Source organism: Lissotriton helveticus, chromosome 9 (genome assembly GCF_964261635.1).
Source record: "Lissotriton helveticus chromosome 9, aLisHel1.1, whole genome shotgun sequence".
Taxonomy (NCBI): Eukaryota; Metazoa; Chordata; class Amphibia; order Caudata; family Salamandridae; genus Lissotriton; species Lissotriton helveticus.
Genome location: NC_136070.1, coordinates 529,257,515 through 529,275,507, shown reverse-complemented (window position 1 = coordinate 529,275,507; position 17,993 = coordinate 529,257,515).

The following is a 17,993-nucleotide window of genomic DNA, read 5'->3' as shown; positions in this document are numbered from 1 at the left end:
TAAATAAATACCGCCTTCGGGTAAAGTCTGCGCTATATAAAAATGCATATTTAAATAAATAAATACATACCGCAAAACATCCTCGTTACTCTGCCGGCCTGCGACCAGGAAGTCAGGCAGGCCGGCGCGACACCCGGAAACAGGAAGTAGGAGGGCGGGAGCCTACCCCGCCTCCCACGGAAGAGCCGCGATTGGAGCCGTGTTGGGAGCAGGGAGCACCGGAGCAGGCAGGAGCCTACCCTGCGCCCCGGTGCCGAAGGAGGGAAGAAGAGTCCTGCTGCCGGGCCTTGCAGCTGAGGAGAGGAAGCCGGTGAGTGCGTTGCTGAGCGGCGGGCGGGCGGAGGGAGAGGAGCATGTAGGCGCGGGGGGGGGGCGGCCTGTGTATGTGTGTGTATGTGTGTGCGTGCGTGTGTGTATGTGTCTTGGAGTGCGTGTGTGTGACTGTGGGGGAGGGGGTGTGTGTGTGAGCGAGTGTCTGTCTGCGACGTGTGTGTGTGTGTGTGTGTGTGTGTGTGTCTGTGTCTGTGTGCATGCATGCATGCGCGGTAGGCTGGGAGGGCGGCGCATGCGCAGTAGGCTGGGAGGGCGGCGCAGGACGGAACGTGCGCGTTCGCGCAGCCAAATCCGAATGATAAAAATCGTGCCAGTTTTGTGTCCCTCATTCCCCGGCATCAGCCGCCTATAAGTCTCCGTCCCTGTTCCAGGGCGAGACCTAAAAAGGAGACGGTGTGACTTAATGGCTAGGGTGGCACACCCTGAAGCTGGAAAACCCGCTTCGAGTCTGGCGGGAGGCTCAAACATCCTGTGATTCGCCCTTTGGCTAAAATGAATGTGTCTGTCTGTAATGCAACTGGTGCTTGTGTAAAGCGCTCCGACACATTTGGGTGTGTTACTGTAAATAGATTTGTTAGCAATTCCCAGTGTCTGAGGATAACTACAGAAATAAATCGATACCCGTTATTAGGGTTTGCTTGCTTTAAAATACATTCTGTTCCTGAGGCTTATTCCATGTTAATTTGTGCTATGCACCAGCAGACCTCACTAAGGACTGCTGACACCTAAAAACGAAAGAGAAACCTTGCAAGTAAATATTTGACAAATTAAGTAAAGCCCCAAAGATCAGTACCCGTTATTGGGATAAGTGCTTAAAATTGATTTCCTCCCCAAGGGCCACTACATGTTAATTGTGTCGCACAGCCATCCGTTCACCAAAGTATAGCTGATATGTGAGAGAAAGGGAAAAACCTGTTTTTGCCTATAAATACTGGGCCAATTTTTTAGGAAAGCCACCCTAATTATGAGTGATTTTCGTAATTATCATTGCCTGTGGAATATGCCACCAATACATCGCCCCATTAATGGGATGTGTTTTCCCCATGCATTTCCTTCTGAAAGCCAACTTTATGCTAATTTTGTTGCACCCCACCAGACCTTACAAAGGACTGCTGCTTTTGAATGGAAAAGAGAAACTTTGTATATAAATACTTGGCAATTAAGCAACGCCCACTGCATCTCTACAAATTATTGGGATGAGCATTTGAAATGTATTTCCGTTCCAAAGTCCACTCCATGTTAAATGTGCCTGACACCATCAGCCCTTACTGAGGACTGCTGACACAAATCCCCACATTGCATGTGGATTATGTTATAAAGAAATCGCTACCTGGTATCGGGATGAGCTTTTAAAATGCATTTCTTTCCCAATGCCCCCTCCTTGTTAAGAATAGAGTACACCATCAGCCTCACACAAGACTGCTGACACCTGAAAAGTAAAGATAAATTCTGCAAATAAATATTCGGCAATGCATAAAGCTATCCTACAATTGATTGAATTCTTAACAATTCCCCACAGGGCCTACAGATTTTAACAATAAATCTTTACATGTAATTGGGATGAGCTATAAAATGCAGTTAACCTCATTGCTACCTGCCGGATAGTATGTACTGCGTGGGAATTGGACTGTACACCATGGGGAGAAAATCAAGTGATGAGCAACCGCTCACATTGTCCCCTTGCCACCTAAGTGATGCTGTCAGTGCCCCGTGCAAAACCTCCATCGCTGCTATGGGTGTTGCTTGTGATGGCTGTGGTACCGTGTTACAACTGTGGTTAAATCCGCCAGCATGCGGCTATAGTGCTGTGTGTATAGTTAGTTTAACCTCTTCCATGCTGATGACGAGCTCAGCTTGTCATGCAGCACGGTCAGGCCCGGACTGGCCGTTGCGGGCACCGGGCAATCCCCCGGTCGGCCGCAAGGGTGGGGGCCGTTTTTGGGCCCAAGGGGGCCGTTTTTGTTACAGGGACATTTTTGCAGCATAGCTGCAAAATCGGCCCTGTAACAAATTCGGCGGAAAAGCGGCCCTGGTAAAGAGCTCGGTGGCACCCCCCCCTCCCCCAGGGGGAGGAGGGGGGGCCGGCCGAGCACTTTGCCAGGGCCGGTTTTGGTTCCCAGTCCAGCCCTGAGCACGGTGGCGCTGTGCTGATGACGAGCTCAGCTTGTCATGGCCTCCGTGGAACGCCCACGCAGGGATAATTCCCCCGCTGTGCTGGGCGTTCCATTGAGTGGGCGGGGTGCTCGTCATCAGCACAGCGCCACCGTGCTGCATGACGAGCCAAGCTCGTCATCAGCACCGCGGCACCGCGCGCGGCCCCCCGCGGCAATGGGGTTAATGAGAGAGGGCATCAGCAACTGTATTGTCTATGTTTTAATGTCCAAGCTTTCAAAGTCCACTTATGGTAAGTGCAACAGAGAGCTAAGTACCCCACTTCCTCATGCCGCACTCTAAAACAGGGATCTCCATGTGCCAACAAACATTTGTAAACTCCGCACCATAGGTAACTGTAATTAAAGCTAGGCATGAATTCTATCTTTGTAGTCCAGAGGCACAGATAGATGACCAATGCTACTTGAACATGCCAAACCAACTGTACCCCCTAGCCGTTTTTGCTCCATTATATAGATTGCCATACTACCTCAGACTGTCACTAATGTGAAGGCAAATTACATCTAATAGACCTAAGGGGAGTTTTAGTGAAGGGTGAAGAATTCCACATTAAATCCCAATAGCCTAAAACCCGCTCTGAATAATATGCAAATTGCCTACCACCCTCACTGAATAATATGCAAATTGCCTACTAATACAATAGCTGCTTGTGATGATAGGGAATCACTGTTTTAACTTGCAACAAATGATTTCCACCCTACAGTCGACCTGTGAATGAGAACCCCTGTACACATCTACAAGGAAATGTTGTGCCTTTGGGCTGCAACCATTGAAACCACCATCCCAACAGGCAAAGGGTCACTACCAGGTCGCAGCAGCCCATCCATATCACTGACACAAAGCATGACTTGCACTTGCACTGTGCATCTCCTCCCCCAAAAGGGGGGATCTAGGTGCTGAATAACAGATGCTTATTTTCCAACTGAATTGTGCTTATTTGCCTACCTGCTCCAAGATGGAAGGCTAAGTGTACCCGCCGGGAATTGAACCTGGGACCAAGAGGTCAAACACAAGGCCCCGCCATGGATGCATTAAACCACTAATATAACCGGCCCGGCCAGACGACGGAACCAGCCATTTATTAACATAATTAACTAAAATGTGCACACTTTCCAGATTATGTAACATTCTCATGACATTAAATTGTAGCCAAAAGGAACTATATGTTTGTTGCAGATATTTTAAGCTATGACAACCTTAATAGGTGTTGAGTAAAACTGGGAAACAACCAAATCAGGGGCTTCATTTATGAGAAATGACGCATGGCTGCGTGAAAGCAGCGATGCGTCACTTCTCAGTGCGCACTCCTTGCGACATACCTGATGCGTCATATTTAATGTATGTCGCAAGGAGTTACAGATACGTCAGTATTTCTGACGTATCTGTAAGCGCAAAAGTGACGCATCGCTGGTGTGTGTCACAAAAGTGACGCAACTCCAGCAATGCGTCCTTTCACATGGGGCAAGCCCCATGTGAAAGGGCCTGCGTCAGTCTTACGCCTGCTGTGAGGCAGGCTCAAGATTTTGACGCAACGGCGTCCTAGAAGTGACGCAGTGAAATCTCATAGATTTCACTGCGTCACTTCTACGAAGCTTTTTGCGATGGAACGCCCCCCCTGCATACATTATATCTGACGCAGGTATAATGTAGCGCAGGGGTTTACAAAATGACCCATCTGCTTAGATGCGCCACTTTGTAAATAGTGCGCAACAGGAAGCATGTTTTACGCCGCTAATGCGTCACAAAAAGTGACGCATCGGAAGCACAAAACTGACGCAAGGCCTCATAAATGAGGCACCAGGAATGTACCGAAAAATAACGGCCCGCAACATCACCACATCGCCCCACTACTGTAATTCTTTTAAAAACTATTTTTTTTACCTACAAGCTCATGCATTGTCTCCTGACAACGTTGCATGGCTCACTACCTCTAGATCACTGCAATCCGAAAATGCTTCCACGTAACAGCACCAAACCATTTCATTCAGAAAATAGCCATGACCCGTTCTGATCAAGGGAAGTACAGTATTCAGTGCCTTCCGACATCCATTTGTCAATGCTATGTATGGCTCTAGTAAAGCATATTTGCAATGCACCTACATATGGCACGAGGCAGAGGTGATCCGTTTTGCTTTTGTGGGCAAGAACTCAAATAATAGAAAGAATTCTCTCTCTGCCTTGCTGACAGCGGCCATAAATCTAATCTGCCCAGCCTTTGAATGTAAGTGCTCCACGAGGAATCGGAAGTGAAAAAAAAAACAGGTCTGTTTCAGAAAACTGTTACCCGTGTGTTCAGAAATAGCCCAATGTATTAATGCAAAAAAAAAATTATGATGACTGAACCTTTTCAGTTATGTTTAATAAATGTCCAAAATATTTTATGGCACACAAGGTATACGAATAGTGACCCTTTAACAATGATTAACGCCTTCCTAGATGCTGATTTCTATTAACCATGGATTAGGATGCTAACTCTCTGCAACGATGTGCAGTGATAGATAGATAGAGAAGCTTCACAACTGAGCTTTGTCTTTATGTACACATAAATTATCCATCCCGCAAGGAATCGACACACCGAGAAACTGCCACATTTCGATTGCCAGGATTAAACATGTTCAGCAACCTACCTCCCATTATGCCCTGCATCCTGTGTAATAATGCCGCAACACCTACTTCATTACCATTAATCTGTCATCCCACAGGCTATGGCTCCAATAAAGTACATCTGTAAGGCACATACATATTGCACGAGGTAGGGGTGATCCGTGTTCCTTTTGTGGGAAGAACTCATAGGCACTCCCCCAGGAACCTAGAACTTGGACATAAACAATGAATACTTCAATTGTGGAAGCCGTGTTTACACTGAGAAGCAAAATACATTCAGGAAATGGATTTCACTGCGTCCTGCATCCGGCCCTGCATTCTCTACCAGGACACAACTTGTAAGTGGAAGTGTTTAAAAGTAGGTCTGCCTTGCCACCGACATACAGTAACTAGGTTGGAATAACCTCGAAAATCTGAAGACTGTTAATGACCACAGAATGCCGACCTATTCTGATACTTGGGCCGGCTTTTACTGTCCACAGCATCTCCATAAACACTGCGGGGTGTCATTGATGGAAAATATAATCAGCAGAAGACCTTAATTTAAAGCTATAATGCACGTTTTGATGTAACAGCTACCTGGGCACAGTGTGAAGTAACTTGACCAACCCACCGCCCCCCAAACGAACTGTAGTACCAACCGACAGAAAAACTGATTGCCGTTTTTTTAGGTCGAGCCTAGAGCAGCGCATGCACTGCTTGCTCGACTTTTAGTAAGGGTTTTTTCAAAGTACTACCAGAGGCTTTTGCTGGCCTCAAGCTGGCGGTAACGCATGCGAGCGCGCATGCAGCAGCCATCTGTCTTTTCTCCATCACGGATAATTAACTGTATCGCAACCACTTTCACTTTCGGCAATTAAGTGCATCGGATGCAATTTCACTTTCGGCGCCTGCGCGCCCAATGCTTTTCGTGCACTTGTTTTGTGAGACTCTAAGAACTTTGTTTATTTTGGCAGTACTGACCATCTATTGACTGGACGTGTCTATGGGCTATCCTCAGCTACGATATATTTATCCTATATCTCCTTTAGATATTATTATCATTGAACAGGTGAATGGCACGTAAAAGAAATTCTCACCTGAAAAGTGTATGTGTGCATAAAGAGCTCAAAGTTGTGTTAGGCTGCTGCTTGCTTTTTCAGGAGAGCAGATCATTTGGGTGCATGTTACAATTCGTTGCCATGAGAAGGAAATTAATGGTACATTTTAAAGGTTGAAATGATGAGGTAAAGGTCAGACAGTCCAAAGAAAACATGGTAAAGAGGAAGGCACCTTCTTTGTTTCCTTATGTTCTTGTTCTTTATATTTAAGGTACACTGTGGTTGCTTGTCCTGCAGACTCTGTCACCATACTGATCTTCCTGCTCCCACATTTTTCATGCCCAGGAGTGTCCATGATTATTGATGTCATTGAAAAATAGTACTTGACTACTACATAGGGTGTATTAAGGAGTAGTGAAAAGAGTAGATAACTAACAGGTATATATCAATTTAATTGTGATTGTTGTTTTTAAGTCTCACCTGCACACAACTTTTAACTGTCTGTTGACGAAAGTCCACATGTTAAACATACCAAAAACTTTCAGTAGGCTTAGAGCAAGCCCATTGGTAACCATTGGTTGGCTTTCGTGTCACTTAATTGTGCTTGTTTCTAATATGATGTCTTTCCTTTCTGTTTTTGTGAAAAACACCAATACCTACTGTAACACTTCCCTAGCTGAAGAGAACAATGTTATCTGTTAAACAGAAAGAACATAAGGCACTAATTAGGTCTCTTTTCTATAACATCAACTGTTAATGTGTGTTTATAGACCCCACACCCACAATAAGTGGAATGCTCCATTATAGATGTATTGCTTCTAACCAGCAAGAATAATTTTTTGTAACAGCGCCTCTGATTGCTTGCCCCGCAAACGAACTGTAGTACCAACCGTCAGAGAAACTGATTGCCATTTTTTTGTAACAGCCCGTCTGATTGCTTGACCAACGCACCGCCCCCAAACAAACTGTAGTTCCAACCATCAGAGAAACTGATTGCGTTTTTTTTGTAGCAGTGCATCTGATTGCTTGACCAACGCACCACCCCCAAACGAACTGTCGTACCAACCGTCAGAGAAACTGATTGCCGTTTTTTTTTTAACAGTGCGTCTGATTGATTGACCAACGCACCACCCCCCTTTGTAATAGTGCGTCTGATTGATTGACCAACGCACCGCCCCCCAAACGAACTGTAGTACCAACCATCAGAGAAACTGATTGCCATTTTTTTTTTGTAACAGTGCGTCTGATTGCTGCACAAACACTGAAGCGCGCACCTTGGCCCGGGGCGCCCAATGCACAACACCACCAAAGCGCCACTCAACAAATAGTAATTAAAACTGTTTGTATCAAACATCGCAACTTTATTTCTGCGTGTATCATGTTGAAGCGCAACCCTGGGCCAATGTTGAAACCCAGACCACGAAGCCACGCCCCCTACACATGGGCACGCTCTCTACCCTTCAGGACAGCAGCAGAGACACAGCAGTTCTCGCCGCGTCGGACTAAGATAACGGCCTCATTTAACTTCCCCACAATACAACGAACTCAGTCAGAAAGAAGTTGCTGTCCCAGGCCACCCTAATCTGCTCTCCACTTCCCCGAACGGCCCCTTAACAGGCCACTTGGACCACTGTCTGTACCATCACTGAGTAAAAATGGTAAATGTAGAACATAGAATAAACATAGTACACAGCCAGTAATTACTGGCAAAGACTGTACTCAGCATCATCCTGTAACTCAAACCATATTATGCACAGTATCACATTAGGCGTGAAATATATTCTGCGCCAACCTCATAAGCCTACACATTTTATACCATAACCTCCTCAGCATAGCTTACTTTAGGAAATAATCTCACTAGCATAAACCACAGTAGAGAATAACTCAGACATAACACAGTATGCATATAACCTCATAGTCATAAAACCAAATTTAGAGGCAAACAACAGGGTGCTTAAATTGTAGCAGATAAATCACATTTCCTAGCACCACATAAATCACATTAGGGCCTGGCGCCCTATAAACCTTACAGTCCCCCTGGCAAACTGGCCGTCTCAAAGGGGCTGAAATGCCCTATGTCCAAAAGTCAGGGCGGCTGCCCATGCAGCAGAGTTCAAAAGTGCGCAATTGTGCAGACCTAAACGGTGCAGCTCACGCTAAGTGCCGTGCAGCTGTGAAAGTATCGGGGCAGAGGAGTGCCTCTCACTCCTGTCTCAATCAAAAATGTCCCAAAGAATGAATGGCCTAAACCTAGCAGCTGGCACTAAGTGCTGTGCAGCTGTGAATATCAAATGAGGCCTGGCACCACTGTGCCCTCCAACAAACATGCGACGCGTTGCAGCTGCCTGCGCTGGTGCGGTGCAGCTGAGAATCAGGTAACGGGGCCATGGCACAACTGTGCCCTCGGGGCCCCACTGGGCCTCTTTAAACAAACTTGGCCCCCAAAACGTTGCATCTGCCCTCTAGCAAAATGCGGCAGCTGTAGAAAATGGCCAGAACTGGACGAAAGTACGGGCACCACTGGCCCTCGGCCCCCCCCGGGGCACTTTAAAACAAATATGCTAATAACGTTGGAGCGGCCCGCACCGGCGGGTCCGCACATGGAAAATAGGTGCCGGCATGTATCCCGTTCAGTCCTCACTCACCGGGGCTGATGGGGAACTTCTCTGGTCCCTAGCGATCTTCTGCTGGCTTGCCTCCACTTCTGGCAGGTGGGGGCAGGCTGGACAGCAGCGGATGGCACCTGGGAAGCTCCGTAGCCCTTGCTCCTCTGTGGGCTCTGGTCTCTCACTTCGAATGAGCCGCGCTGCCATTGTCCAGCCAACTGCTTCCTGTATTGGACCCAGGCGGACTCTGCCTGGCTTCCGGGTCGGGAATATTGATTGGGCTGCGGCAGTGAATCACCGCGGCGAAACGCGGGTGGGCACCCGCTTTAAAATAAGACAAGAAGCGGGATGGGCACCCGCTATTTAAATGGAAGTATAAGCGGGCAATGAGGGGTAGGCTCCCTCCTAAGTTAAAATATGAAGCGGGGTGGGCTCCAGCGAATACAACGAAAACCGCGGGGTGGACACCCGCTACCCAGTCATCACGGGGGAATAACTCACGCCGGGTTTCCCCCTCAAAAGTGCTGCAGTGCCGCGTTGCAAAGCCCACGCTCTCCTTTTCTTGGGGGAAGACAAATATAGAGCTCACAAGGCGCTAGATGCAGTCCCAGTCTTCAAGGCCAGGGAATATAAAAAGCAAAGTGCTCACAAGGCGCAAGGAGCCCTAGCTCCAAAAACAAAAGTCCTCACCAATCAAAAAGAATAAGTCCCAGCAAAAGGTCTTTAGAGCGGAAGGGGCAATGCAGGGTCCAGGGAGGCAAGCCCTCATGGCTCCCTTTAAGAGGGCAACACACTACGCCACGGCCTTCTCCAACCCAGCTTGCCACACAACACCAGCCGCCAACTGGACAATTCCCTGCCTATCGACAACGCTCCTGTAGCCCTGCTGTGGTCCAAGGGGACAGAGAGAGCGAACCCCCCTGGGCACAGCCTTAAATACCAGCTACATTTCATTTCTCTGCGCCACCTCCCGATGACATCAACTCAGCCAGCCCGTCCATAACCAGCCCCCCCTTTTCAAGACCCCGGAGGAGACTCAGCCCGGTGGCGCTATTAAGGGTGCCCCTCCCCTAGGCGTGGGTAGGGCCTGCTCACGACAAAACATTCATAGTAGTCTGATGAAAATAGCAGATTGTTGTGACTTGTCAGATTCTGGAAAAGCATTGAGCGGACACTCAGGTCTAGGGACTGGGAAAAGATGTGCATTTAGGTAGAAGACATAAAGAACAGGGGATTATGTGTTTCAACATTTAGTAAAATAACTTGTTTTGTTTGGTCGTAACAGCAGTAGGAGTAAGGTAAAAGATGGAGGGAAGGTAAGAGAGGGAAGAAATAGGAGGAGAGGGGGATGACATTTTAGTGCCACTGAAGGATGGGGTCAAATTAAATTTGGTAATTCTCAGCAAGAGCATGGCTTACCTTGAGTATAAGTAGCACAGTGAGACTTGACGTGCACAATGATGTGTTAGCAAAATGTATTTTAAGTTGTTTGTGAAGACACAGTGCTAACCCTACGAATATGGCAGTCATGCATTGCATGTTGTTTGGATTTATTCTTTTAATATTTTGCTTTAATAAATAGATCAATGAGTTTCGTAGTTCCTGAGAATAAGTAATGGTCTCTGGAAGAGAGAATTTGTGATTTTATTGAGGAATTTCAATATTCCTCTTTGGGTGGGTGTGCTGTGCATGATTCCTGAACTGTGCCAGGTGACCCGAAAAAAAATCAGACTGTCCACTCAAAATGAGATGGACGGTCTTTTGTACCTACACTGATGGTGCAACTCCATCAAGCTATTGGTGAAGGGTTTCTAATGATGGAGCATGGCCATCATAAACATTAGGGCCCACCCAACATCACTGGCAAACCCTGGTAGATGGGTATTCTGCCACATTTGTGGTGGAGTACCTTATCCAGCAAACGCTACATCATGTCCTATTAATTTCTTGGCACTACAGATGGAGATGTAGCAACATTTAAGTTAGTTTGCCTATGTGAGTTAGCAATCTATCATCATAGGGGGAACAACACACGCTGGTGAAACTGGCAACTAACTGGTGAAGAAATGGGAAGAAATTAGAATTGAGTTACTTGCAAAGTGAGACATATTGTCATGCTGGTGCATCCTGCAGTACAAATGTAGACCATCTTAATCAATGGCTGTTCTATAATGAGGGCTTTTGGGCTACTCCCACCCACTAATACCCTCCTTTATCATTCAATAGTGCATTGTGCAAAGGCTATTATAGTGTCTGCACTGTCTAATGGGAACAACCATTGATATCAATCTGTGCCAATAGTGCAGATTTGAGGAAATATATGTATGTGCCTTGTTTAACCCTTCAGATCCCCACTGAAAGACAATAAGTAAAGAAGTACAAAAGCACAGAATTTTGAACTCCCTCCAGTAGTGGGGCTCAGAAGCCCTGAAAGAGTTCGAAGCAGGGTCCATAGTTCAAAACACGTCTTTCACCTCACCCTTTCTCGCTGTCACTGCCTGTGGTGGAGTCAGACTTTGCCGGTCTGGCCTTCAGCCTTTGAAATTATAGGAAAGGATGGGGTTCTCACTGTTTCCATCTTTGTCATGATCTGGGAGAGTGCCCAGAGAACCAGACTCCACCTCAGCCACTGTTGCAATAGTAGAGGATGGGGGTGAAAGGTAGTTCCTGTGTTCTTGTGGAATCTGAACATTTGCATGTAAATATTACCTAATAATATAGCCTTATAGCCCGCCGTAGCTGGCTATACCGGCCGGGCCTTAAACAAAGGAGCAGGATTTTAATGGCCAGTATAGCCCAGCTAGGAAGGGCTATAAGGCTATTAGAACATTCTGCCACTAGAGGGCAGAATGTTCTTACAAATAAAACAAAGGCCTCTCATAGCCCTAGGGGACGGAAATCCCCTAGGGCTCCAAGAGGCTTTGTTCAAACAACATTGGAATGTTGCTCTGAGGACTTTTACCTGCCCATAGAATCATGGAGCACTCCATTGTAGTCAATGGAGTGCTCCACATCCCAATGTTCTAATAATATAGAAATGTGCTTAAAAAGTAATATAGAAAATGCCTATTAAAATAGTGGCTAGAAAATGTGCTTTTATGAAACATGCAAAAGTGAAAATGCTGCTTATTTCTGCAGAAAGCTCCCATTTCTATCATTCTTTTACTGCTAGGCCTCAATAGATCTTGATTCTTTCCTATCTCTTTAAGAAAATAAAGGCCTTTTGTTTTGCAAAATGATGATTTAACGTTATAACTGAACTATAGAATTTGACAACTTCATAAAATGTGCTCTTTGCTGCAAAATGTATTTCTTTCCTTCCTTACACCATGACTCATTATTTTAGATTGTTTCCTCTGCCATATGCTTATAATGGACAATTATATTAATGAAAGAAATGCTCGTTGTAGGTTTACATTCCATGATCTAACCAAGACATGCTAGATATTAATGTTTCATTTCAAAGAGAAGACCGTTGTTACACAATGAGATACAGAACAGCTAACAGAGTAGGCTTGCAAAGGTTCTCACGAGAACATTCCTAAATGTATCTTTTTGTAATACATTGTAGACATATTCAAATAAACTACATGACGATATGGACGTTTACAGTGAGAATCGAAGGAGAAGGCGACAGACCATCGGAAGATCCTTCCTTATTGGCTGTAGAGTACATTAACAATTGTTTTTGCAAAATGTTTTGTGCTTTTCTGTATAGTTCATGTTCCTAGCTAGAGAGTTAAGGCATTCTGTGTACTAAACCCTGCCATGTCCCCTAGCACTTTATTGTGCTAACCTGGATTACCAAAAGCTACTTCTAATGGTGATTTCCCTTGTTTTCCTTATGATTTGAGAGGAGACTTTCTATCTTATGGCAATCATAGCTACTGATGTGATTAATTCCTTTACCTGTTTTAATTGTTGCTACGGCGGGTATTAGGGAACTTGGCTGACTTTCCAGAATACTCTTCATGGGGACTTCAACTTTTTCATTGCTATTAGCCTTTTGCTCTAAAATTGTACTTACTCTTTTCCAAAAAGTACTCTCTATGGGTTCATGTTAGGATGGTTTAAGTCCTTTAGATTAAGATAGGATTAATTCTTTTTGGAACACACTGTTATTTTTTATATTTTATGTGAATTTTGTTGCGCGCACTGCATAGACAAATGCGATGCAGCACACGCAACGAAATATTTCATTTTATTTATTTATATGTTTACTTACCTGTATTTGGCCCTATTCTGTGGTTTACTACTCCCCAGCCTGCCCCTCCCCCGCCCCACGTTACCGCCCGGTAGCACTCCCACCAGGGACCGCTACTGGAAGCTGAAGGGCTAAGAGTGAGTGAGAGTGTAAGGAAACATAAAAGAGAGAGCATTTGTGAAAATGAGCGAGCGAGAAATAGTTTATAAGGCATAAGAACAGAGCCAAAATGAAAATGGGGTGAGACTGATTGAGAGGGAGAAGAAGAGAGAGATGGGGGGAAAATGGGAGTGTGAGAGAGGGAAGAGGAGAAATGACATTAGAAAGCAGGGTGACAGAACTGGGTCAGTCATAGGGAGTGGAAAAGACCGAGTGGGATAACGAGAGAGAAAGAGACAGTGTAGCGAGAGAGACAGATGGGGAAACAGCAAAAGAAAGAATAAAGAAACAGGGCTGCAGAAAGAGACAGATATTGGTCAAAGATGAGAGCCAAAAAGAGAGAAAGAGAGGCAGTGGGGAAGGAATAACTGAAGATAGAGTAAGATAGATCATCAGAGAGAGAGAGGCAGAGGAAGACGAGTAAAAATAGCAAGGCCAGAGAGATACAATGAGATTGAGAGTCAGTGAAAGAAACAGCCAGATATAGAGAACCAGAGAAGGGGGGACTGTAAAATTAAAAGAATAAATATTCATTAATGTAGAGGTTAAAGGAAAGACTAGCAAACTCTTTCTGTTAGTAAAGTCTTTCCCAGTTTGTTGGACATGTACATTACAATGTGGGATGAGTGAAAGTTATTGATGTTTGAGTCATTAGACATGCTCTTGTCAAGTTTCGGAAGCTACATCAGATTGTGTGATCTTGGGCAAAACACATTGGGCCTGGTGTCATGTTTGATAAACAGGGTACAGTCCATCTTGTTGGCAGAGAACATTACCTCTGTCATCCTGATGGACTACTACTCATCAGATTTAGAGATTACCACTGGCCAAGCAATTATCTCTGCATGAAAGGAATTGCCATCATGGTGATTCCTTTCAATGTACAAGATGTCTGGGGACGGCCGCTGTCCGTTTTGACATTTTTCTCTTTCTCAGAAGCAAACTTCCAAAGCTGGAATTTGTTGAGAAAAATACAACCTTAATGAACCCACACTGTGGGAGTTTTCTTCCCGGGAAAGGAGGCTCATTGTTTTATTTTATGTCCCTCAGTGCCAGGATTTTTGGATAGAAAAAAATACATTACTTCATCCACTGTAAGAAGGGAGAGGGGGGGTGTAATGTCCTTCCTTGATCGGCCCCAGCTCCCTTGGGTCTTTAGAGGACGTTTTCCATCAACATAGCCAGCATCTATAAAAAATATTTTGTCACAACCCCGACCTCAGTTTCATTACTTTTAAGTCATGGGAAATACAACACGCTTACAAGATAGATTATGAAAACAAGGCCCTTTGTTCAGAATCTTTGAAATATGTGTGCCTCTGGTTGTCAATTGAAGGGGCGTTGTTTTGTATCTTTGTATCATGACATTATGTGTTGCTTATCTAACCAACAATGCATATGAGGTGGAGAGTTGGTTGCTTTCAGAAGCTGAACCATGCGATAACTGATGTGTTGCTGTGTATAGTGGGAAAGGAGTTTCTGTATCTCAGAGAAGGAGGTTAGCATGTGTGTGCCTGATTGCATGTCTATGTGTCTTGGTTTGGAATTAGAAAAGCAGCAGATGACAGAAGTGAAGAAAGATGTTACATATATCTTGAAAAGTATAGAGGCTGTGCTATTCCTTGAATATTGGAGCTGCCACCTAAACCTAAGGATGTGTAGACTTTTTAGGGCAAATGTACAAAAATGCATAGTTTTTTCATAATTTTGGGAAAATGTTTTGGGTAGTGAACCTGCCTCCCCAAACCTATGTACAGGGTCAGTTTGCATGGCACACCATCAATGTATTGGAATATTTTATCGAACGCTATCCTTAAAATCTGTGGCGTTTTGGCAAATGTATTTTAAAATTGTATTTTAAAATGCACTATTTGACTTCATCTTTCAAAAACTTCTGGTAGGAAGAACACCCCTATCCCCACCATGGAAGTCAATTAGGGGTTGCAACTGCAACTCTTAGGACACCTGCTGCGACCCCTGCCTCAATCAGGGGGCAGACTTGCCTTCACATTGGGGCCGGGGGCATTAATTTCCAAAGTGATATGCGGAAAAGGCAGCCCAAGGGGAAAGACTCTGCAGGCTAGTGGTATTGCATTCTGTCCATGAAAGTTCCCTCATGGTGACCTCTGTGGGAAGCTGGTGCGAAAAGCAATTTTAGGGCAGGGAAGCCTTTTATTTTTGGGGATTTTCACTGCTGAAGAGATTGAAATCTGGGGACCTTCGGACTGAAAATCTTGTGACTAAACAAACAATTTTATTTCCCTGTTCCTACAATTGTTTTAATGAATTTGTAAAGAAGTGAAATATATTAGTTATGTAATTTCGGTGATGTGAATTTTCACTTGGTGGACCCACTCTTGTTTGGACTAACTCCACCAGCATTATTGTAAATCACGCCCCCTGCTTCAACAGGGTTTGCACGATGCACGTTTCAATGCATACACCGAAAACTTGGAGTTCATTGTGAAGACAGCAACTGCTTTTCAGGTCCCTGGGGGTATTTGAAAGGTACTTTAGGGCATATTTACAAGAACTTAACGTTACCGTAGCATCATTTGTTTGACGTAACAGCAGCTTTTTCTTATCGCCGTATTTACAAGTTGCCGCTAATTGCAGTAAGCGCCACTTTTCCAACGTAAATGTTAATTTTCAAGATTGCCACTTCTATTAGTGGTTCGCATCGAAAATGCGATGCAAGGAGGGTGTTACTGTGAAAAAAACTGCCCTAACCCCACTTCTCGATATTTACAATGAAATTTCCGTCCCACAAAAACCACCCCAAAACTGCCTCTAAGTCTAGTTAGCAGCAGGTTTCTAAGACCATAAATTAGCGGGTATAAAAATGGTACAAACACACCTGTACATAAGGGCGACATTCCCATACCGTCATTGGCATTATCAACAATGCCATTGTGGTACTACTTTTGCAGCTTGGAGCTCCAATAAGACTTCCACCACCACGTCACCAGCACCACCACTGAGGCAGTGCCGCGCATGAAAGTGGGACCTTCGCCAACAGATCACCCTTATACACCTTCAGACAGAGGAGGTGATACCCCACTACAGGCTAAATAGGATCTCCATCCTATGCCTACTCACGCAGATGGCGCCAAGGCTGCAGGCACCATCCCAGTGCTTCACAGATATCCCTCTGCAGACCAAGCTACTTGCGGTGCTGCACATGTTGGCCTCAGGCACCTTTCAGCCGACCACTGCCAGAGTAGGAGAAATGTCCCAGGCATCCTTCTCAAGGAGCCTCCCCACTGTCTTACATACCATCATCAGCCTGACTCCACAGCACCTACACTTCCCCAACACAGCGCAAGAACAACTTGACAACAAGCAAGGCTTCTATGCCATTGCTGGATTTCCGCATGTGTTGGGGGCAATTGACTGCACCCATAAGCAACGGGTGCCTCCTGCAGCCACTGCTCATATATACAGGAACAGGAAGCACACACACTTAATAAACGTGCAGGCAATTGTGGACCACCTGGGTCTGTTCATCAATGTCATTGCCAAGTTTCCAGGGAGTATGCATGAGCCCTACATCTTCCGCCAATCGGTCATTAACCAACGGTTTGAGAATGGCACCTATGGAAAAGGACTGCTTTTTACTAAGTACAAACTGAACACACCACACACCTCAAGTGGTTCAACTATGTGAGAATGCACATGTAGCAAATTGAATTATGCATGCATTGCAACTGGGCCAACTACTGCACACAAACACCTAATGCCAAAGAACCACACATTTGTAAGTAGGCCCAACAAGTGAGTAAGCCAGAAATACTCTCACAAACCACTATGTCATTCTCAGCATATAGGCCTTGCAGAACTCATCAGACAAACATTGAAAGAATCAAAGCAGCACGTGCCACAAGACATATGCTTGCACTTGGCTGCATCCATCCTGAAACAAACACATGTGCCAAATATAAAACAAGACGAAAGATCACCCTGCTATAACCTGCACAGGTTCACAATTAGCTGACATGCCCTAACACAGGCACCCATGCACCATGCTGCAAGAATGCCTGCATCATGGGGAGGAAAGTATTTCAGATTAAACCAAAAAAGGGAGGTAGAGCTATTCGTCGGATTTGCGCTCCACTCTGATACTTATATAAACAAAGAAAATCCAACTTCAGGAGGGGAAGAGGAAGAATGATCAAAAGGATATTGAAGCACTCAGTGTTTGATAAAATACCCCTCACACACCAAAAGGCCCCTTGGTGTCATGCTTCATCATTGGGGTCTTCGCACCCCTCTATCGGGATGCGGCGTGCTGCGACCTACGGATACGCGGGAGCACTTTCAAGTTGGCTATGTGTGGTGTACAGTGTGTGGGGTATGTGATTAAAGTGAGTAGGGAACGTGGTGAAGGTTTAAAAAGTACCTGGCACTTGAGTGAAAAAAAGTTTTATTCCGAACTCTGGCTGGTACTATTAAAAATAAGTGCAGGGCGAGATCAACCTGTTACGTTAATGAACAGGATCTCTGGTGTGCTATGTTGTCGACATGTTTCGGAGACTGGCTCCTTCTTCAGGACAGGGGCACAAACTCCCTTCCCTACTCACGTCTTCTTCTACAAAAAAAGTGTAAGTTTTACAAAAAAAGTGAAATTTTTGTAGGAATAGGCTAAGTGTGCCTACAGCGGTCTGCTACAAGTACAATGACTTGTGAAGCCTGGTTGGTGGGCTTCATGAACAGCGCGTTGGGGTGTTGCTCCAATGGCTATAAGGTCTGGACACTCTGATCGCCGCCTACCCCTCGCGCTACTCCGCTGGTGTGTCACACACCAGCGGAGTAGCGCGGAGTAGCGCGAGGGGTAGGCGGCGATCAGAGTGTCCAGACCTTATAGCCATTGGAGCA